The sequence below is a fragment of the Eptatretus burgeri genome, chromosome 2 (genome assembly GCF_056783735.1).
Source record: "Eptatretus burgeri isolate ZD-2024b chromosome 2, Ebu_testis_v1, whole genome shotgun sequence".
NCBI classification, from domain to species: Eukaryota; Metazoa; Chordata; class Myxini; order Myxiniformes; family Myxinidae; genus Eptatretus; species Eptatretus burgeri.
The window spans coordinates 62,939,670-62,964,139 of NC_140962.1; the positions used below are offsets into that span (position 1 = coordinate 62,939,670).

A 24,470-nucleotide genomic window follows, 5' to 3' on the forward strand; every position below is an offset into this window, starting at 1 on the left:
TCACCGATATGAAGCAGCAAGGCGAGAAGCACAGCATCACTACGCAGCAAAAGCGCCCCCAGGCGGCTCATGCTTACATGGCCTTCGGCGAGGTCGTGGCGACCTCCCGAGCAAACCTCCCCGGCACCATCAAATGCCTCCGGCCAACAAGGCGGCACATCTCCCCCAGCCAGACCTGAAGCAGATAAACATTCCGAGGCCGGAAGCCCGCTGTCTGGAAGCCGTGGCGCCAACGCCAGACCCGACTGACCTTGGGTGGGGGCGCTGAACAGCGCCACTGGCTGGATGCAACCAACGCCCCACAACAACACACGCACCACAATCAGTTGAGATTCCAACGCATGTCCAAACGGCCTTGAGCGAAAACAGAGAGCCGCGTCCCAGGCGCCAGGCACGTCTGACCTTGCCGAAACCAGAGGTGGGGGTAACGCTGAACAGCGCACCAGCCTGGGCTCCGAGTCGATCTCCGAGACTCACACGGCAGTTAGACGGTAGCAACTCCATTCAAACCACACTTCAACCACAGGCCCGCCACCAAGCAATAAGAACATCGTTGGTACAATTGCAAACTCATTTTCCCATACAGTGCGTTCTTTCGATAAAATCCCTGCACATGACAAAGTCACCACCCGTGGCCTGGGGCAATGGGAGGACAACAAAACCTCTTTATTTGCCACCATCGCTCCCAAAGCCTCCACATCACATTGATCATAATGCAAATCCCATCGATTGATCTCAGCTAAACCCACTCTCACACAGGAACCGTCGGCATTTATTTCAATACCATTAAGCCGCAGCACTCGAGCAATTAAAAACAAACACGTAATGAACAGCAACCCATAAACCACATCACGAGTCCGTTTCTTGAACGCGACGGGCTCGCTGCAACTCCCCGTTGAAATCGCCTGACCGACACAGGCGCGCATTGTCTCATGAGCGCAGCCGAAGCGCGAGAGCTCAGCGCGAGAGCTGGCACGGCTCCCGTTGCTTCCGAACCGCACATCACCGTTGCAGGCAGCAACGAACGGCCGCTCCTGTTGCATCGATGCGGCTCCCGCCGCCAGAACCTCGCCCCCGGAACTCGAAGACAGCCTCGAAGGGAGCACCGGCACACCTGGAGGTACGAACTGGAGACCCAGCCCGAGGTGCGTCAACCAGTCCCGACCCAAAAGGGCGGGCCCCTCCCCTCGCACCACAAACACCGAGAGTAGGGCGCTTCGACCCCGGTAGAGCACCGAGACGTCGGCCACCGCAAGCGGTGCAATCGCTTCGCCGGTGTACGTGTGCGATGCGAGGGCAGCACGAGTGGACTCAACTCGACACCCGATCAGTGCCCCGATCACTCCGACCTCCCCTGGCATCGGTCCTGTCACCGTCGGACCAACTGAAACCAGGCTCAACATGGGCAGCATCAGTGCCCCGGTCACCTCAACCTCCCCTGCCACTGATCTTGTCACCTCCGGACCAATTGAAGGCAGGTCTAACATCGGCAGTATCTCCCGCTCCGGGTCGCTGGAATCTCCGTGCCCAGGCTGCAAAACTCGATCCGGGGCGTTACCGTGTACGCCATGCACCGAACACCATACCGGCAGTAAGTCTCAACCTGGGACGGAAGGATCGCTTCGCACACTGCCATCTATGACTGTTATGATGGGCGATGACTCTCGGCACACACACCGTAGACGTCCCCGAGTGCTCAGACCGCCGTCCGAGTGATTGCATGGCAACGCTCGTCCACGACCCGCGCCGCAGACCGTGCGCGCGGCCGTGCGCGCCTGGAACATCGCGCTGACCTCCGGATCATCTGCTGCGCACCGACCATCGAGACCCCGGACATTCCCCAGAGCTTGCGCGACGTCCAACGCCGCGTCCGAGCTGAACTGCGTGTCCTCGTTCTTTAGCCGTGGCCTTGCAGAAATCATTCCCCAGATTTGTCGTGCCTCAATAAAACGAACTCCGAGCGCGGCCGTTGACCACTCGACGTGACCGAAGTCGACTCCGCCGAAGGCGGGCACGTGTCCGCGCGCCGTGCCCCGAATTCCTGTCATGCCTGAGCTGGCCGCGCTGGCAACTCTCAGCTACTCCGAAGGCCTCAACCCTAACGCAAGCCATGCAGGACCCGACGGTCTGCTGAACGACTACTCTCTGCCGAAGCAAAAAGCTTACTACTGCAACTCCCGAACACGAACAAAGAAAAGATCTCCTCTTATCCTTCTCCCGCCCTTCCCCCGCTCCGGGGGTGACTCATGACTCATGTCCTCATGCTCCATCCCCCGCTCAGCCACGGGTGGGAGGGAGTTGTTGACATCATGAGTCACGGGACGGCAGGGTTCTTCTTGCTCTTCGCAGAAGAGGGGGAGGGATGTCTCCATTGTTCGTCCCTAACTATTAAATCGATCCCCAGCGCATCTAATCAATTTCTGAACATTTAAACAATGGAAGGTGAACTATCTAGGGAACAAGCACTTATCGACTTTGCTGACTAAAGGAACCTGTATGTTGTGTGCAATCAAATTCCAAATTCGTAACAATATATATATATATATATATATATATATATATATATATATATATATATATATATATATATATATATATATATATATATATATATATATATATATATATATACATATTTTGTGTCACAGGTTGTGACCACAGTGCAGATATTCTTGTTGTTCTCTATGTTTGTCCTTTAATGAGTGCTTTGTGGAAGCATATATTTTTCCAAAAATTGCACCATTTAAATAACTTTCACCATTATCGTCTAAGCTGGCAGGAAAGCCTAGAGGTGTATACACACTCATCTATGAGCTGTCTAGCCTGGGTTCGAATCTTGGTCCAGTAATAACCTGTCACCTCGGAGTTTTGCAAGCAGAGTGATGCATTCACGTGCACCATCCATCACAAGGGTATGGTGGCTTGAGGACCCATCAGCCACTACTAGTTGTTGGTGGATGTCAAAGATACTTTTGACCCTTTTGTGTCTTTTCTAAAGAGGAAGTAAATTAATGCCGGCACCCTGAACAAATTACAAATTCCTGCCACTTTCAGTTGAGTATATTGCAACTGATTAGTGATCTATCTGGATTTGGTTTTATTCTTCTCAACTTGTGAACACCCCAAAGGTCTGTCAAGAGTTTTGGTTATTACTATTAGTCTACCTCATTTGTTAACATTCCATTGTTTTCCTTAAAAGTTCTGCCAATGTACCATTCAAATCGCTTTTATCATACATGATACACAACACCTACCAGGACCAGAATTTCAAAACATGACAATAACTTTTACCAATCCTGTCAACATGTTTAGCACACAAAATATGAAGACTGCATCTTTGCTTCTGGAAAGAAAATTTAAGCATGTAATCTGACTATTTTAGAGAACGTATAAAGCAGTTACAGGTGAAAACAGAGTGGATGCATCGATCTCAAATGGGAAATAAAATGCAAGCATTTAGCTTCAAAATACAGAAAACACTGGGCACCAACTATAGAACCAAAATTGTAAGATGGGGTTATGACAATAGCTTGGTGAATGACTTTTTTTTTGCATCTGATTGTTCATTTGTTCTGTCATTTTATCGTCTGCAAGCCAACTGCATGAAATAATCTGTAACCTGATCATGGACAGTAATTTGATAGAGTTCATCTGTTACCATCACTAACAATAATTTGCGGTCCTGGAAAAAGTCGATTTGAAAGAATTGTACCAGAATAAGTGTGAACTTGATCTCCTTCAAGAGCCGCCTCGTAAAATACTCACAACTGCAAATAAATATCTTAAGAGCCACTGATGAGATTAGTTAGATCTATATAATTCCTATCAAACTTTCAAACACTTCAATAAAAGGTAACATTATCTCAAAATGCTCCGAACACAATCAGTTTACTCAAGTTATGAGAGAAGGATAACTTGATTTCCTCCAAATGTGTAACCAAGTTGGTGTACATTTTCCCCTTTTTCTACACGTTATAAAATGCAGCAGACACTATTATAGTTTCCATAAAAAGTGCAAAAAAGCCTCTCTGCCAAAATATTTTAAATTTTTTTTAAACTTGGGACACCTGTTTCTAAAGTATTGCAGGGGGTGAGATGATGAATAAAAAGTTTGGAAGGAGGTGGTGGTATAGTATCATGGCAGAGTTGAAATGGCTGCAGTTACATTTCCAAGGATATCATCACAGTCAATAATGGCGATTTTACTTTATCTCCTTCAATGCATTTTCTGTATTCCACAATCTGCATGTCTTAGGTACTGTAATAACTAAATGTTCCTTCTGATGGCATATTTGTGGTAAAAGCATCGAAAATGGATCCCACAAGTTGTGCTACGATTGATTGCAAGGACATATAAAAACGGCTCGTGTTGGTTCAGAAGATTCCAGTGAGGAAGACCTGTCTGATCATTGGGAGATCTGTGAAGATGTGTTTATAAGGTGAGAATATAAATTGTCGGGGGGGGGGATGGTGTTGGCAGTGACTTTGTTGCACCTTAATTCTAATCTTCATAAAACACATACCGGTAGCTTGAATGCATTTTCAGAGGCAAATATTTAATGAACTGCATCTCATTAAGAATGATATCCACAATGAAAAATTAATGTTTGCTTTGATCCCAAATAGCATTTGAAAGAATAATCATGCACTGTGTCTTAACAACAGGGGCCCAGGACCCATTTTAAACCAGAACTATGTGGGGCCCGATTTGGCGTGCAACTTTCAGTTAGTGGCAGCCAATCCAGGAGATTTGGTATATGTCAGGAAATTTAAGATATACTAAACTAATTTTTTCAGCTTTTTTATGGAAATTAATTTACAAAATTGGCACATACAAAACAACATTGCAATGCCAATCTTGGGATGCTTAATTTAAGATGAACAAGTAAAAAAAAAAAAAGACAAAATGTCATAGCTGCCATTGTTGGAGAAATTTTGCTGTATGGAGTTAAAGAGCTTGTCCATATTTATGTACAACTAAAATGGCTGCCAGTCTACCAGTCGGCCATATTTGATCAGATCGTAAAATAAAGTGAGGTGCACAAGCACGACATCATGTACTGTGCTTGTACCAAGCTTGAACAAAATCAGACCATGCATGTCTGAGAAATGGTTGGGGACACATTTAAGGATCAAGGTGACTGCCAGTCGGCCAGATTGGATCTGATTTGGAAAAAAAAAAAAACCATGACGGGCATATGTAAGCAATCATTCATTACTTGCGATCCAAGTTTGAACAAGATTGGTAAATGAATGTCCGAAAAATGGGTGAGAACATGTTTGACACCGGGTTGTTGTGTTTTTTTACAACTAAAATGGCCACCAGTCAGCCATCTTTGATCGCATCACGAAACAAAATGACATGAATATGCACACCATCATTTGTTGTCTTAGTCATGTGTGGACCAATTTTATTCGTACTTGGCACAGAGATATGGTTGCGGACGTGCGCGCATGCAAACATGCACGCACGCACACAAACACACGAAAATCGAGACCAAATCCATAAGCCTCCGCTTTGGACTAAGTCCAACAGGGGCTAAAATGTAAATGAAGCTGTTTAGAAGCCATTAGATTGCCGTAAAGCAAACGTGTAAACTATGTGGTGTTTGAAGTACAACCAATTGGCAGCATTTGAGGGGAGCAGAGAGTGCTGAAGCCCAACGAGCTTCAGTTTTAAAAAGCCTCTTTGTCTGAGGCTTTGAAAAGATAACTTTTTTAATAATGTAAAACAACTAGAATCAATTCTCTCTGAATTAACTCCCAGCACCATAAGAAAGCTTAGATAGTAAATTGCTGAGGCAAATAACATTATCGGTTCAATGCTGAAATAACACAAGGAGGCGTCGATGGGAAACAACTTCAATGATTTAAGTGTAAAATGTGTCGATGAATAAAGGTGTTGCTTAAAATTGCTGGAGAGTAATTTTTTTAAAAAATAATTATTTTCACAATCCAAGTACTCATGATCAGTGTACGTCGGGGTTACATTCCTGTAAAACACGACGTAGATTGATCAATTATTTCCCATAACAATTAACTAAAATATAGATGTATTTGTGCATTTGAATACGCCATATGTAACGTCTTAAGAAATCATAAATAGTACAATATAAAGAGGAAGAATAACACTAAATAATTGAAGAAAGTAAGTAGAACATATAGTGCCAATAGAAAGTCCACACCCCCTTTCAAAATGTTCTCATTTTATTGCCTTATAACCTAAAATTAAATTCCATTAAATCAGACTTTTTCCACCTTTATTTACACATCGTAACCTACAACTTCCAAGTGAAAAACAAATTTTTCAAATTTCAGAAAATTAATTAAAAATACAAAACTGGAATAACTTGGTTGGATAAGTGTCCACCCCTTTATAATAGCAATTGCAAATTAGCTCAAGTGTAACCAATCACCTTGAAACTCAAACACCAAGTTAATTGGCCTCCACATGTGTTAAATTGTTGCGATTCTGATTATTTCCTCTGCCAACGAAGGTGAAGGTAGTTATGTTTTCACGTAGGGCAATTTTTTGTAGTGCTAAAAAACGTGAAAAGTTGCATTTATGTTTTTTCCAAAAGTTTCACTAAAAGCAACTTCAGGTCAGCAACTCAGGTGAGATTTCTAAAATCCTCAATTTTCATCCGATTGACTTGAAATTTGACGAGGATTTATATTTCAGGTCACTTAATTCAACCAGTCAATTATTTTGGAAGTTCACAAAGGCCAAAAGGTCATCAGAGGCCAAATTTCTAAAATTGTCAATTTTCATCTGATTCACTTGAAATTTTAAGAAGAGTTGCATATTTGGTCATTGAATTCAACCACTAATTCTTTTTGAGGTCAAATTTGTTTTACGGATTTTGCAAGTGTCGTGCTCTGCACGACGTCTTCTTCGTGTTTGTTACTTACGAAATCTAAAGATTTCGTAAGTATATTGATGACATCCGTCCTCTGTTTGTGTGTTTGTTTGTGCTTGTTTGTTTGTGTATTTGTTTGTAGGCACGATAACTCGAGAATGCAAGAAGCTACCAATGTCAAATTACACCAAGTGATTCAGGAGGGTGATGGCTAGTGCTGATTAGATTTTGCTCAAAATCGGTCAAAGGTCAATGTCACAGTGAGGTCAAACATTTGATTTTTGATGGTTTGGTACAGAATCATCGTAGAAACTTCTGGTTTGCGGCGCTACCTTCTCTAGAGACAGATTTTATTAGACAAGGTCAGAGGTCAAGTTGACGATTTCGTAAGTACCAGTCTATGACTGCTTGTTTGTTTGTGTGCAGGATATCTCAAAAAGTTGTGGACGGATCCCGATGAAATTTGGTGGGCAGGTTGGGTGTCTGACAAGAACGAACTGATCAGAATTTGGTGACGATCCGGATACGCCTACTACAATTTTTAAAGTGATTCTTTACCATCGAGAGATCGGGCCAAAATGATATGTAGCACGATATCTCAAAAAGTTGAGGACGGATTCGGACGAAACTTGGCAGACATGTTGGATGTGTGACCATGACGAATTGATTAGATTTTGGTGAAGATCCCAATCTGGATCTGGATACAAGAATTGTTTAATTTTTAAACCCATTATATCACATGATATTTCAAAAATATATTGGGCCCGATATGTTCTCATCGATGAGACATTACATGGCGGAGGTATGTGCTCTACAGAGTACCCTTCTAGTTTCCTGTGTTTTCTGTGCTTCCTTCACAGGCACCAGAAACCTGTCCAAAGACGACTTCCAAGCCAGTTTATTTTTCTCCAGGTAGAGTTCCCTGTAGCAGGTAATGGATAGCATTGTTGACTGTCATCGAGATTTGAAAGCTCTGCTCTGTATTTGGGTCTGTCTCGTGGATTATGTTTTGTGTCGATTCCATCGATGCCAGGAAATCAGACAAAAACTTTGCAGTGAGCATATTTGGTGGGGTTCTGGAATTCTCATTGCCATCCTCCTCTTGCGCTCTGGACAGAGCCAGTTCAACATAATCCTCATTGGACAAATCCTCTCAATGAGATTGGAGCACCGTCGTGATACAATACAATACTGCACCCTACGCTGCTCAAAGTGAGTAGCCACTCCGCCAAGGTGCCATTCAACAGCAAGTGCACACAGCACAAAAACATAACTTGGTGAGTGATCGAGCAACTTACACGTGAAAACCTGAAAGCATCTCAAAATGCAAAGTCCATGCACATCCACTTTGTACTCGAACTAAACTTGATGGAAACGACAGTAAAAAAAACAAAATTGTACATTTTATTCATTTGTGTTCTCATTATTCTCCGAATAAAGGTTGAAGATTTGATGACAAACGCTCAAATAGTAGAAATGTTATGGCTTGGACAGACACACTGAAGCTCAATCTATACGTGTGTACGTGTGTGTGTGTGTGTGTGTGTGTGTGTGTGTGTGTGTGTGTGTGTGTGTGTGTGTGTGTGTGTGTGTGTGTGTGTGTGTGTGTGTGTGTGTGTGTCCTCCATAACTACAGAACCAGGAAACCTATCAACCTGAAACTTTGCTTGCATACGATGAGAACTCCAAGGTGATGCATCAATGAAAATGGTGTTTGGGTTAATACATATATTTTGAAGATAATTAACAGGCTTATTCAAGTATTTCCTTAATCAAGGCACATCCTCAGTCACATCGCTCTCCCTCACTTGGGGTCTTGATTCGCCATTTTGTTCATCCTGTTCAAGAATGCTTGGAGTTGGAACAGGCCGCAACGGTTTATCAACGACAAAGTGCTCAAAATGTTTCCCCCCCCCCCCATTTTCCTCACTCATACCATCAAATGCCTCATCTACATACCTTTTGCAAGTGCTATAGTTTTCAATTTAGGAACTAGGAGCGATTTCGTGCATTATATGATGCTAATTTCAACGATTTACTCTCACTGACTAATTAAAATATATAACAAATATTATGTGAGTTTGGAGGATCGGATCACATGGACGAAATAACTCGAAATCTGGAGTGAAATCTGAAAATGTTAACAAATCGGAGGTTTACTTTTTTGCGGATACGTGCCATTAGCAATCAGCTTGCTATCGTGTGCCAAGCCAAACATTTCCTATCAAGCATTTCATTGGAGTGCTTGCTTGAGTGCTTAAGCTACTTGCCAAGCACCCTACACTACTGTAGTCAATAGCGGTACAGTTCGTGCCCAATTCGGATGTACAGTTGGCAGTTGCTACAAGGTGGAGGTACGTACAGCACATATGGCCGTGGATTGGTGAACCAATTCAGTGACCCAATATGCAAATTCTGTTCAAACTAGAAGAGTACCCAGCCATCAGGTGGGTAGAGATTGCGCATTAATTGTGAAAAAAGTAGAGTGTGTATTGCAAGAAGACTGTAGATGTTTGTGAGGTGTGTGTTTTTAGGTTATACAGGTATAGAGGGTCTAAGGTGTCTATTCCTCTCATTTGTTATCTATCTCTCTAAGGAAAAGTGAATTCTTGCACAAATTTTTCTGTCAGGGTCACTTGGCTGCGTCTGGATGGGTTTGAAGGTATAGTCCGTGAGCTAGACAAAAATTCAGTATCAAATTTGGGGCAAAGGGAGACCTTACTTTTTGGTGAGAAATAACCTATATTTCACGAAAATGTTTGCTGGCCCATCATCCATGTTCGTTTTTAGGCGTTATCCGCTCGGGGGCGCTCTTTGAGGGTCAAACAAACCGATATTTTTTCTTTGCAGGTTTGTGAAGTAAAATGTATATATTATCTAACTTTCAAGATCAATTTGTGTTTTGATGACAATAATGTGTTGTAATTACGTTATATATGTAATTTATTTAATGATAATGAACTACTTTAACAATCTTCAAACGCGTTTTTCTCCAATATCTTTAAAATCAACGAGACTGACTTTGCAGAAGTTCGACTGGAGCCCATACTAGTCGGCATTTTCTCGATTTGCAAACTGAAATGGGAAGAGGCAAGTCTGTGCCAAATAAAAGTGCCGTTGATTGCAGTCAGCATAGAAATTGCAGTTCGCGCATTACGTCCATCCAAGCCCATCCCTCGGAGCACTGCAGTTCGAGCAGAGAGTGGCAGGCTCTTGACAGAGGAGTCTGAAATGAAGGCCCGCTGGGCCGGTTACTTTGAGCGGTTGTACCAGGCTGATCCCTCAGCTGTCGAGTTGGACGTCAAGGGTGTTACAATCCCTGTTGCTGACCCTCGAATCAACTGTGGTCCACCTTCGCTTGTGGAAACACGGGCTGCGGTGAACCAGTTGAAACGGGGCAAAGCTCCAGGGATCTGTGGCATCCATGCCGAACTTCTCAAGGCTGGTGGAAATGCTGCACTCGTGTCATTGCATGCAGTTTTGTGCTCTGCCTGGAACACAGGCATCATTCCAACTGACTGGAAGAGGGGCCTTGTTGTCCCTCTCTGGAAAGGGAAGGGTGATCGCCAAGACTGCAACAACTACCGAGGGGTGACGCTGCTCTCAGTGCCGGGCAAGGTCTTTGCTCGGATAATTCTTGATAGGGTTTGCCACCATCTGCTTGCGCACCAGCCCCTAGAGCAGTCAGGCTTTACACCAAAGAGGTCAACGATTGACCGTATCCTTGCACTTCGTGTCCTCACCGAACGCAGACGAGAGTTTCGGCAGGGGCTGCTTGCAGCCTATGTTGATCTCTGTAAAGCGTTCGATTCAGTGAATCGGGATGTCCTCTGGAGGATTCTTGGTCTTCGTGGGGTGCCACCAAAACTGATCGATCTGATGTCTGAACTCTACTCTGGTACTGAGAGTGCTGTGAAGTGTGGTGGTACCATCTCTGACTTATTTCCAGTTGTTACTGGAGTTCGTCAGGGATGTGTACTTGCCCCCACACTTTTCAGCACTTGTATGGACTGGATTCTCGGGAGGATGTCGGAGAGATCAAGTTGCGGTGCATCGTTTGGGAATGTCAAGATCTCGGACCTTGATTTTGCAGATGATGCAGTCATCTTTGCGGAGACTTTAGACATCCTCTTGGGGGCCCTCGAGGTGCTGAATGAGGAGTCGGAGCCATTGGGATTACAGGTGTCTTGGGTCAAAACTAAGATCCAGGCTTTCGGTGACATCTTGGATGCTGCTGCCCTTTCTGTGTCTGTTTGTGGTGAGGATGTTGAGGTCGTGGAGAGATTCACTTACCTTGGCAGTGATATTCATGTCTCTGCTGGCTGCGAGTCAGAGATCAATAGACGTCTGGGTCGGGCCTGGGGAGTCATGGATTCACTGGATCATGGGGTGTGGCGCTGCCGGTACCTGTGCGGGAGGACGAAAGTCCGAGTCTTCAGGTCCTTGGTACTTCCAGTCTTGCTCTATGGGTGCGAGACTTGGACTCTGACCAAGGATCTGAGATGGAGACTTAATTCCTTTGGTACCAGGTCTCTTTGGAGAATCCTTGGCTATCGCTGGTCGGATTTTGTGTCCAACGAGCGGTTGCTGAGAGAGACTCGGATGAGATTTGTTACCTGCATAGTCCGTGAGCGTCAGTTGCGGCTGTATGGACATGTGGCTCGTTTTCCTGACGCTGATCCTGCTCACCAGATTCTCTCAGCGAGGGAGTCTCATGAGTGGAGGAGGCCAGTGGGCTGACCACGTGCCTCGTGGTTGCAGCAGGTTGACCATCTCAAGGAGATGGGGATGGGCCTGGCATCTGCCTGGGGGGCGGCCAGACGGAGGCCCCTGGAGTACCGGCGGAAAGTGGACGCAGCGACGCGCTGTTCTGGCACATGCTCCCATACCTGACCTGACCTGAGCATAGAAAATGTCACGCCTACATCACAATATGTTAAAGCATACTGCCGCTTTCCAATATTATTATTATTATTTATTGACCAACATCACATACAGAGGGTAAAGCATGAAAGTATACACATCTTAGATATATCGTAGTAGTCCATTAATATAAACTGAATTTAGTAGTGTTCATGGAGCGGTATGCTATAAGTCAAGATGAAAAATTTTACTTTTGTTAAGAATCAATACTCATAAATCTGTTTAAGAACTTTGTGGCAAAATTTTGTAACGGAAGATGGATCGCTGTTCATTATAGTTGTAACGGAAGAGCTATCATGGACTGCATGATTAGTTGGGAGATTTTCGTCTCGAATAACTTCAAATGATTTTATTAACGAGATGCTTTCTGTAGAGCACAAGGTCCAGTCTAATTGCGTGATCCATATCTTACGTTGTCGAAATGTCATCCCGCTGTCACAGTGAAGATTGTTATTATTAAAGTGGTTTATAGGCTGAACGTTCAGCTCTTTGCACAAATCCAAAATAATTTGACCGTGTTGGTTTGATCTAGTGTCTGGGTTTCTTGTGTAATAACCGTTTTGCGAGTTAAAACGTTCGAGGTTTGGTATTCGTGCATTAAGGTCGCCCATAATAAATACCTTTTCTTCGTTAATCCATTTTTCATGTATGGTAGCAAAAAAAAAAAAGTTGAAAGTATGGGGAATCCGACGGGAGGATGTAACAGGCCCCAAATATATGATTCGGAATGCACGACAGACTAAACCAGACTTGATCTTTCTCTTTTTTGACACTGTAGACTTGTGGCCATAAGTAATTAGCCACAAATACCCCGAAAATACAATGTTCACTACTACGTTTCATTGGTAATTACATACAACATAGTGGGAGGCAATGATAACAGCTGTGTGATTCTGAACTTTGCACTTATTCTTCCCCACTGTCAGATTCTTCCTCTGAAGTATAGCCATCGGTAAGGTTGTCCTCTATGTCGTCTGTCATATTGGTACAGTCTTTCAGCCTACACTCGTCTGTGCACTTCAAGCCATTGACCATACATTCGCAGGTTGGGAGTTCACAAACATGGCGGCATTTGCATGACATGAACTCTAGTACTACTTGTGGTGCAGGTGGACCACTCATCCACAGAACATCCAGATTGCCGTTGTCAACAACGACCCAGCCATACCCAGGCTCAGGAGCCGGCACATCAGGATTGGCCTCCAAGCTCCGTCGCCAGACTGCACACTGATAGTTTGCTCGATGTGCATGTTGTTCCAGGCAGTCCTTGCATGGAGGTAGTTGTCCAGACTCGACTCCCCCCTTCTTCGCACGCCACATGCTGAACCTCACGGCATTCACGCCCGTCTCGGGAGTCCTGGCTGCATATAGGCGACAGGTGAATGACTCCAGTGCCGACAACATGTCAATTGCGAGGGACCAGGTTTCGCCTGGAGCTGCGAAAGTATCACGGAACACCTTTTCCTTGCACATCAGCTTGAAGCTTTTGACTTTGCCTCCACCAGAAAAGGCACTGACCGTATCGCATCCAGTATATGCATGTAGACCAGGCAAGGCCAGACAAACTTCATCCCCCATCATTTCTTCCATTTTGTCAATGCTAAGTATCCTGTTCCTGCCCTTTGCAGCGACTCACATTTATAGCCTGCACGGTATACTCCTGCAGAATGCCAGACACAAGATCAAGACATCAGTGTCTTCTGAAACTATGATGACTGACTTGAATTTGGATTTCCCGGCATGAGCTGCATGCAACAATAGCCGCGTTTCAGCTTCTTCCTGGTTTGAAGCAAGTTGCTGAACATCCAATGTGACTCCATCCTCTGTAATCCTGAAGCACTTGCTACCATATGTCACGAACAGCTCCTTCCCACCAAGTTTGTTCTGTTTATTCTGCCAGTCCTGAGTGAAGAAGTGGGTAAGGTTTTCCTTGGTAGCAGAACATGCCAACAAACGCCTCCAGTTCTTTATTCTATGTGTTGGGATGATAACCGAAAACAGGACTCCTTGAGATGAACCACGCCTTACTCGTTCTGCATTCTTGATTGAGAAATCCCGATCGACTTCGAAGACTACGTCTATGCGTTTGCTGCCTGGGTAGGTCTGCAAGACAGTTTGGAACAGCTCCTCGGAAACTTCTGCAAATGTTCGGTTGTCACTACTCATCTTATGGACCAGGGCCATGCCGTCAATGATAGAATCACTTGGTAATGCAACGTCATTTGCAGGGGAGATATCCTTCTCAATGTGCCTTGCTAGTTTTGCCTTGTCTGTCTTTTTCAATGTCCCGTCATTGTTTGCCAAAGCCCACGGTATCGGACCCAACGGATGTTGTAACACCTGTTCTATCTCAAGCTTTCTGCTCTGTGCTATGAGTAGCATTCTCCTGAACAAGTGATGATCTGCTTTCAGCGTCATTACCTTATCTGCTGCCGAAGCCTTTTTCTTAGGTTGCAATGATGCGAATGTCTTTAGCTTTAACTTTTGCAATGGAACAAAGAAGGCAACACCCTGAGCTAGACGTTTGTTTACAAACTCCAGATACACCTCCTGTCCCTTTTCTTTGGCATCTAGGAGATCTCGCTTGACATCAGCGGAGACTATCCTACCAGTGGAAATGCTAACCAAGTAATCAGCAGACGAAAACGGTTGGACCCACTCGTGCTCTAGTAATCCAACTACTGACTACACATCTCTTTCGTCCTTCCTAATACGAGAACTAACAAGGTCAGGGTGCTTGGTATGATTTCCTGTGTCGATGCTGTCAACAAATTCGCGGATCTGCCTCATGGCCATACTTCTGTATTCGGCAGAGAGGTAATATTTGGCAACGGTTTCTGGTTTGAGGCTAAAGCCGCGAGTTCCACCCCGTGTTTGTGTGTCCTTATTTACGGTTTCTTCGAGTGCCTGATCCACAGGTATCCATCTGAATGGATTGCATGAACTCATCTGCACGGAAAATCCTCCGCTTGCCATCTGTTGGTGGACATCAGGATTGGTTTCCTCAAGGTGTGACATCTGTGCAATGGTATATTGAGAGGTACCTGGCGTAATTAACTTTGTCATAGGCAAAACTCCATGGGATGAGGCAGCGAATGGAATGAAGGTGGAGTGGCCAGTTCCCTTCCCTCATGGCGCGAATGAGACCGAGTAGTGTTTCCACCAAGTCAAAGTACGATACCCAGAATGCTGCAAGTGGTCCGTTCTCACTTCGCATCCATTCGTAGTAGACGTTGAACAGGTCCAGGATACGTACTACTGCCGACTGTCCCAATAAGGATTCAAAGGAAGACACATCCAGTTTCTCCGCAATGCCTTGTACCTGCTCCAAGGCCTCCTGCAGTACTGGCCTCAGTTTTGGATTGGTTTCTAACCATTCAAAGAATCCATTCCACATTAGACGAAGGAGTGCCTCAAAGACAATCTTATGGAGTCTCACACCACGGTTGTAATGCCGACCTTCGAACACTCGTACTATGGATCCCTCTGCTATGATGCCACACTCGACTGCAAGGTCACGCAGACCAGCATCACCGAATCGATTGCCAATCACTGACAACAGGTTGCAGATGGTGTGGAACGCTCCCATCCTTAGTACAACTGGCTGATAGAGGTCCTGATTTGCCCACACAATCTCGGCTGCTCTTGCGTACAGTGCTTGGTCGAATATGCAAGAAACTGCTGATATTTCCAATGCATTTATGATGTCGAGAACTTGTTTCAAAATCTGATGAACAGTTGAGATTTCAGTGGCTGGGGCGTTGATGGTCGGAAGATAGCCAATGGTGTCCTTCGAGGTTTCTTCGGGAAGTTCACGTGTCTGTGTGTTGAAGCCAGTCCAGGCACATACCTTCTGATCAGCTGTGTTGGCTTGCCGCAATAATGACCAAGCAAAGTTGCTTTGGCATGCAGTGGCTGCTGCAGTGTTCTCAAGTTGTGTTTCCTCTTGAGGTGTTATAGCTGGAGGGCATTTCTGCTGGCGAGAAAAGAAAGTTGGCCTAATCTCGGTTTGTGGAGGTAGAGACCGTCGCCTTTGCTCCCCTATACCTCTTCGTTCTGGTGGTAGCTGTGGGCCATACACCTTTGGCTGGATAATGATTCCATTGATGCTATGAGAAGTGCCTTCTCCAGTTAATGTCTATTCGAGCCTGTCAATGTTATCGAATGCCAAGACTGTTGGGACAGATGGAAATGTACCAGTGGGTAGAATAGCTCCATCACCATCTTTCTGAGTATCAAGCTTCGTCATGCATAGGGCAGTATCGATGTCTTCAACTTTCGTGTAAGATATCCCATGTCCCAAGCGATTCATGATCTTAACCAATTCAACGTTTCCCGTTGTTGATTTGACTGCCCAAGGCAGGAGGACATGTTTGGCTGGTCTCACCCTGCCTGAGGTTACCTTGTAAATGATGTCTTGGGCTACTGAAGAAACCAGCATGTGCATGCGTGATGAACCAGCAGTGGTGTCGCACTCACCGCTCAACAGACAATGGAGAAATAAACGCAAGGGATGAGGAATGGTCACATAGTTGTCGTCGAGTTCACTCGAATGAGGAGGCCATGGTTGCTGACACTCATCAGCTTTAATAACATTTTGTATGTATGTGGCCGTTGAGACAACTTGTTTGTCCTGTTCGTCAAGGTCCTGTGTCTGTTTTTCTACAGTCTCCTTCAAGAGAACGTAGTCCTTGGCCAACGTTTCCTTACTGAGGGTGTCTGGTATCACAACTATGCATCTGTTTGCCAGCAATGACATCAGCAGACTTGAACCAAATGCATCCTCGAGGTTTCGTCTCAGATTCTTTTTGGTGGATTGTTTGATCTCCGTAATGCCCTGGCTTCGCATGCTACATTCAAGCCTGTCTCGGAGATCAGTTAACATAATGAGTCTCGGTTGTTTTATCAGATCCAGGCGAATAAATTCAAAGAGTTCATTACACGCGTTTGACTCCACCAGCCAATACTCACTTTCCTCGTTTATTGTCTGAACGTTGGATTCAGTCTCTTCACTTAATCGAGATCGTGTGTAGATTCTGTAACACGTTCTGTGGTATTGTGCTTCGGCTGCAACAATGTCACGAGATGTGAGGGCCAATATCCTCTCGTCGACCTTTCGTTCTTCAGTAGACCTTTCTAGAGTTATATTCTGTTTGGCTGCATTTCGTACTGTTTCGTCAGCACGGAGATCCCTACATTGAACCAGCTTTTCACGAGAATGAGTAACCTTTTCGTACTTATCTTTCTGACAAAAGATACACTTGGCCTCATACACCCTGCTCTCTGCAAAATGAGCTTTACCTCTAGGGGCACGGCGGTGTTCCGTAGTAGGGGCCAGTCCTCCATGATCAGTTTTCTGAAGTCTGTCTCGTTACTTTTTGTGGGTAAAGTTTTTACGGCACGTTCGTTCATACCTAATATCAGGAACTTCCCCCGTGTCAGACTCGAATTTCAAAATAGGCTCGAATCCTCTTATCCTTGCAGCATCCAGAAGTGATAGCCAAGAAGACTGTCCATTTGGCTTAATCAGCTGGGTAGTCAGCACCTTACGCAAATAATGCAGGTTCCAACATCAGCTTTCTGGCGCTTTGTGGGCCTTGGAGAATCGTCATCGGAATCCATTACCTGATGTCATCCACCGGCAGGGCAGTTTCACCTTAAAAAAGAAAAACACAAATACGTTTTAATGTGAATCTATCTGGAAAACTATACCAAGCAGTTTTGTAAGAATAGAATCAAATAAGATAGTCGCAAAAGAGCATATACACAAGTATCTGACATTCTTCACAAATTGACTTCATGGCCTGAAACGGAAGACGTGGGCCAACTGCAAGTGCGTTTGCGCACGACAATTGCATTATAATATGTACCAGAGTCTTACAAGAATAGGGCTGAAGGATGTGGTGATTGATACACAGCCAAAGGACAACAGAGACACAGAGTATTCGGCTCAGACTACCTCGATTTACCACATAAGTGTAAAATTCAAAGTGAAAACACCTTACATATATTTACACCATGGGAACGATTCCAGCTACGATATCAACTCACTCTCGCCAGATTCCAATTTCCGACAATATTTGTACTTTCAAACTAGCAAGAATATTACAAAGATGTATATATTTTGGTGCAAAACAAACTTGACAAAACGGATGTTAGCTGCGTGCAGTGAAATAAGAGAAAATCGCATTTAAACGTTTGAAATTCAATTCATTTGCAGTTAATTTCCACTCTAAATTTAAGGATTTATCGACTTTATAAGAGGAAATCACCTCAGTCGAGCATTGGATAAGATGCAGGATATGAATAGACGTAAAATACCGCGAAAAAAGGAATTGTTATTTTTACACCCCACTAGCGCCCCCTAGTGGATATCGCTTAAAAACGAACCTGCATGAAGGGTCAGCAAGCGATTTCCGAAATTAACATTGTGACCTACCTGAAAAATGACATGCCGCTTTGCCCCTCGTTTGATACCGATCTCTGAAATTTGGGGGTCCAACTCACAGACTAGTAGCAGAGTAGCGGCTGAAACCCGAATCCTATCCAGGTTCCTCCTGATGTCTCCATCTTTGCTCTTTACTTCTTCAGGTTCCTTCTTGGTCTTTCATTTCATTGTCTCGACCATATCCTGCTTCCTCACCGATGGACCTCTGGTAGCTTGTACATGTTGCTGCGTTTGAGCCAGGGTAGTAACTGTTGGGTGGTCGCTAGACTACCGTTATTCTCAGGTTTTTCCGTCTGTCTGTATGTATGTAATGGACAGCTCTGTAGGCCAGAGGAGTCAACCGATTTTGATGAATCTTGACTGGCAGGTTCATACCAGGATCTAGTTGTATGCTTTGAGCACCGTTGCTATGGACGCCACCGTTGCCTCGCAACGGGACTTTGAATTTTTTGAAAAAATCCGAAAAATATTTTTATATTTTTTTTTTCGAAAATAAAAAATCGGCTTCCACGCTTTTATGCACACTATAATCAACCTCTTTGTCAAAAAATTTCAGCCCAATCCGTCAAAAACTGTACGACTAATATGCAATTATATAGCGACCACCCATGTCTCCCACCGGCTTGTTGAAATCTTGCTGTCCAGGTTCTTCCCAACATCTTTGTTCTTGTTCCTTTTACACTTCTTTCAATTTTTCTTCCTTTTTCGCAATTCTCATTATTCACTCTAATTCTTGCTTTTTATTCTTTTCATCTCTTTTAATCTCTATTCCTCTCATTCGTTATCTATCTCTCCAAGGAGAAATGAATTCTTTCAGAATTTTTTTTTTTTCTGGAAGGCTCACTTGGCTGCACATGGATGGGTTTGAGGGTAGTGGAGTAGTGGCTGAAACCCAAATCTTATCACGTTCCTCCCGATGACTCCGTCTTTGCTCTTTCCTTCTTCAGGTTCCTTCTTGGTCTTCCGTTTCATCATGGTGTAGAAGTCTCAGTGGTTTAAAGGATCCAAGTGGTCCAGAGGGTCGATAAATCAAAAGGGTAATTTCCAATAATAGTTAGTGTCTGAGGAGTCTAAAGGGTATGTTCCAGCAGTTGCTACAGGTGTGAAGGGGTTTAAGGTGTCGAAAGGGTTAAAGGAGTCTGAAGGGGTCAAAAGTGTTTAAAGAGGGTCTAAGGGTCAAGGTGTCTAAGCAGCTAACAGTGTGTAAAGGTCTTCAGAAGTCTAAGTGGTCTAAAAAAATCGAAATATAAAAGGGTCAAAGCAGTCTTAAGGGTCCAAAGGTCTAAGCAGTCCAAATGGTGTAAGGGGATCTAAAGGGTCTAAAAGGTACATCACAATATTCCATTATTAAAAGATGTACCCACGGTCCAACTTGTGTTCAAATAGTGTGTAATAAATAGACCTACACGGATCAACCGAGGCTTCACCCTTCACCCGTGATCCATATATGATAACCAAAGACCCACTCACGTCTCTCACCTGTGAATGGAGGGAATAACCAATCAGCTCTCACCTAATCAATTAACCCAGGTGGCTGAGATTACATAAATAAATCAACTCCTCCCGTGCTCTTCCAGCTGAAGAAGCTGCATAAAGCAACCAAGAAAGGCGACCAAGGTAAGCCCTTTGCTGTTTCAAACCCTTCCCAGAGTTCCACCACAGCTGTAAAGATGTTCACAAATAGTACACACATGAGAATCGCAATGCTACACACCCCCTCAGCTGCTGGACCAGTTCCATCGCTTGTTGGTGAATCATCAGTGACAGCGCAAACAAATGCATACCAATGAGGCTCTCAAGCATGTACCATGTGTAAATGTCAAAAGCAGTCAACATATAAATGATAAAGAAAGACCCACTCACATCCTTCACCTGTAAATGGAGGGAATAATCAATTCGCTCTCACCTAATCAATTAACATTTGCACTTCATCAAAAACCCTGAAGACTTAAAAGTCCCTGAAGACCCAAAAGCCCCCAAAAAGCTCCCTTTCACCTTCAAGACCCCTTTTACCTTTAAGACCCTATTGACACTTGACACCTTTGGATCCCTTTACTGTTTAGATCTTGTTTACCCTTTAGACATTTACAGCCCTTCAAGTCCCTTTAGACCTCTTGGCCTTTAACACCATTAAGACAGATTACACAGCATTGACCAATTAGAAATTTAGACCACTTGGACCTTTTTATATTACAAATAAATATAATATCACCAATATTGCTAATAAATTTGTGCAAAAGAAATGTTTGTATTAAGATTGGTGTAAATCATGACAACACAGCAAAGCTGTAACCTAAATCTCGAACAACGTGTGGAGAGGCGAGCGTGGCGAGCCGATCCACACAAGTCTCTTAATAATTTTCAGTGCAATGCAGACGTTGCTACCAAAATTTTTGGTACATTTTGCAATGTGGATAAGACAAGTTGATTATGCTCGTCTGCCATCTAGCGTGTTTGAAGGAAAAATGCCATGAAAGTCATAGATGCATAGACACACATAGGCATATTTAAAATCCATTTCTATATGGCTGGAAGAGTGGCAAACCAGCGAGGTATCACAGAAATGGCAGGACATTTTTTTTTCTCCCTCTCCCCTCCAACTTCTCCAACTCTTTTACATATGAATCTCATCCACCATAATTATATTCCTTTTGTCAAACAAAATGTACGTCAGTTTTTGACAGTTTTTTTTTCACACAATGTTGCAGAACACGATGATGCACACTTGACCTTGAGATGTCTAGTCTGGGATAGATTCTCAACCCAACTATCAGTAATGTCTCCCTGGTCCTTTACTGGCACGCTTTGCTTTAATGAGTGCGCCATCTATCAGATGAATGCCAATATGGGGACCCATCTGGTGTAATTTATTGCAGATAGTCGTTTAAAATCCCATAATGTATTTTCCATCCACGAGCAAATTCCAGTGCCCAAGTTCATAATTCCTGTCCTATCTGCAGGAGGCACTGCATCAGTGGCACTGCAGCACATCCATAAATAATGCTGCAAGAGCTCTGATCGAGAACTTTACTACTCCTCTTCAAGCCGTATTTATATTGTGCTCAAATGGCCAGTTGTTCCTGGTGGGTATCTCAAGAGTATTTTTTAATGACAGACTTTTGTGAGTTGTTATCACGTTTGGCTGCCAGACATGGAGCTTATCTTTTGACCAAAAAACTGCAACATTGTAAGCACAATTACCGGTTGCAATGTAATTTCTGCATTTTAGCTCTCCCGGTCCTCTCCTCTCCTGCATTAGTCCTCTCCCGGTTTCACCGGAGGGGGCTATAGTTTTGCCATCCGTCCGCCCATCCCACCTGTGGTTTTTCAGACTTTTCCCCATACCCTTTAACATATTCAACTGAAACTTAGAACATGGCTTTATTATGATAAGTTACAGAATAAGTTCGACTTTCAAGGCGTTTCGTCAATTTTTCAGAGTTATGTCCTTTTTGGTCTTAGAAAAATATCACATCGGTAGGGGGCATGTATTGCAAAGCAATTCTCACTCTTGTTTTGTTTTACTTTTGTTTGAAGGCAGAAACACATGTATTACATTGGTGGGATGGACGGACAGATGCTTAAATGCTGAAATTACACGCATCCCCTTTGGAGGTGTTGTCATTGAAGATATACTTTTCATTATCAAATAAAATGTGGGCTTTACTTGTCCTGTCTGAAAATACCTATGATCATTTGTGTTTCTAACATGTTTTTTTTGGGGGGGTGGGAGGGGGGTGATTCACAGGTTGAATGAAACATTATGAATATGAATGAATTATACTCATGAAAAATGATGAATACGATGAGATTTCTTGGAAAAAAAAAAGAAGAAGAAAAAGTTAACATATGAGGTGCAAATAAATGGCCATCAAGTTGCAGCAAACAGAGCAGAAATTTCAGTCAGCAGCAACACAGTCAACAGCAGTAACTGCAACACTACAATGAGAATGATTACTGCCAGAAGGTATAATCACACACAGGTATATCATAACAATGTGACCTTTACTTTGGCCAATTTGACAATATTGATGATTGCGCACAAAATTAGAGATACAATGAAAGCCTCAAATTGTGCTGATGTGTTTCTTGGCCTGACTTACAGATAGATATAGCTGTGAAATGAACAATTAAAATTGGTCCACCATAAGGATTGTATTTTTTTAGCCTATACATTGTTATTGGACAAGTTGGAAAAAGTGGAGATCAAGCTGCAATGTGCAGAAGATTTCAAAATCTCTTCAATGAATGTCACACCATCTTTGGGTATGTGCCATTATGGGACCAGCTTTCCATTTTCAAGTGTCTGTATCTCAATTCCAGTGTGGATACCCACCATAGAGACAGATGTGAAGGCATCTGTAACAGAAAAAAAATAATCTTGAAAACTCATCAAGCCTGAAGGTGTTCAAGGCCAGATCAGCCGTCAGGATATATTCTCCAAAAGGTCTTCAAAGTTGATCTTTAATTCCTTCATTTGAAAATACAGTTTCTTGGCTTTCCAAAAATGTTTAATTTAGTGTCTATCGAAAGTCTACACCCCCTTCAAAATTTTTCACCTTTTGTTGCTTCATAGCCTGGAATTAAATTGCATGAAATCAGACTTTTTCCACCTTTATTAACACAACGTAACCCACAACTTTCAAGGGAAAAAAATTCTACAAGTTTCAGAAAATTTATTTAAAATACAAAACGAGAAAATCTTGTTTGATAAGTGTCTACCCCCTTTATAATATCAATTGTAACTTAGCTCAGGTGTAACCAATCATCTTCAAATCACACACCAGGTTAGTTGGCCTCCACCTGTGTTAAATTGTAGTGATTCTGATTATTTCAGAATAAAATCAGCTGTTCCTGTAGGTTTCATCTGCTGGGTAGTGCATTTCACAGCAAAGACTCAACCATGAGAACCAAGGAGCTTTCAAAAGACCTCTGGGATAAAGTTTTTGCAAAGGCACACATCAGGCGGTATAAAATATTTCACAGGCCTTGAATATCTCTTGGGAGCACAGTCAAGACAATCATTAAGAAGCGGAAGGCGTATGGTAACCGCAAGACCCTGCCTATATCAGGCCGTCACTCAAAACTGGATGACCAAGCAAGGAGGAGACTGATCAGAGAGACCACCAAGAAGCTAATGGCAACTTTGAGAGCTGCATGCCTTTATGGCAAAGACTGGTCACTGTGTGCAAGTGACAACAATATCCAAGGAACTCCACAAATCTGGCCTTTACAGTAGGGTGGCAATAAGGAAGCAATTACTCAAAAAAGCCCACCTTGAGTCCCATTTTAGGTACGCAAAAAAACCACTCAGGAGATTCTTAAGCCATGTGACAAAAAGTTTGTGGTCTGACGAAACCAAGATGGAACTTTTTGGCCTAAATGCAAAACATTGCGTTTGGCGCAGACCCAACACAGTACATCACCCAAAGAACACCATCCCGACTGTGAAGCAAGGTGTTGGCAGCATCACGATATGCGGATGTTTCTCATCAGCAGGGAATGGGGCACTTGTCAGGATAGAAGGGAAATTGAATGGAGCAAAATACAGTATTATCCGAGAGGAAAACTTGCTGCCCTCTGCAAGAAAGCTGAAATTGGGACGGAAGTTCACCTTTCAGCATGACAATGACCCGAAGCACATAGCCAAAGCTGCACTGGAATGGTTAACGAACAAAAAGATAATTGTCCTTGAGTGGCCCAGTCAGGGCCTCGATCGAAATCCAATCGAAAATCTGTGGTATGACTTGAAGATTGTTGTCCATCAACATTCCCCACGCAATTCGACTGAACTTGAACAGTTTTGTTCAGAAGAATGGACAAATATTGCCAAATCAAGGTGTACAAAGTTGTTATAGAGCTATTCCAACAGACTCACAGCTGTAATTAATGTCAAAGGTGCTTCCACCAACTGAACTCAGGGGGGTGGACATTTATCCAATGAAGATATTCTAGTTTTATAGTTTCAACGAATTTTTTGAGACTTATAGAATCTGTTTTTCACTTGGAAGTTGTGGGATACAATGTGGAAACGAAGGTGGAAAAAGTCTGATTTAATGCAATTTAATTCCATGCTGTAAGGCAGCAAAGGGTGAAAATTTTGATAGGTGGTGCGTTCTTTCTATCGTCACTGTATATATATATATATATATATATATATATATATATATATATATATATATATATATATATATATATATATATATATATATATATAGTTGTGGTTCTGGGAACCGCAT

General features: G+C 43.4%; 1 long non-coding RNA gene across 1 annotated transcript; it reads left to right on the plus strand.

Annotated features, from left to right (window-relative positions):
- The first annotated feature begins 4,307 nt into the window (after window positions 1-4,307).
- LOC147032168 (uncharacterized) lies at window positions 4,308-21,863 on the plus strand. Its single transcript, XR_015051973.1, has 5 exons — window positions 4,308-4,439; window positions 7,721-7,772; window positions 7,978-8,137; window positions 8,497-8,550; window positions 21,192-21,863. It is a non-coding gene; the product is annotated as an uncharacterized LOC147032168 (long non-coding RNA).
- The last annotated feature ends 2,607 nt before the right edge of the window (window positions 21,864-24,470 follow it).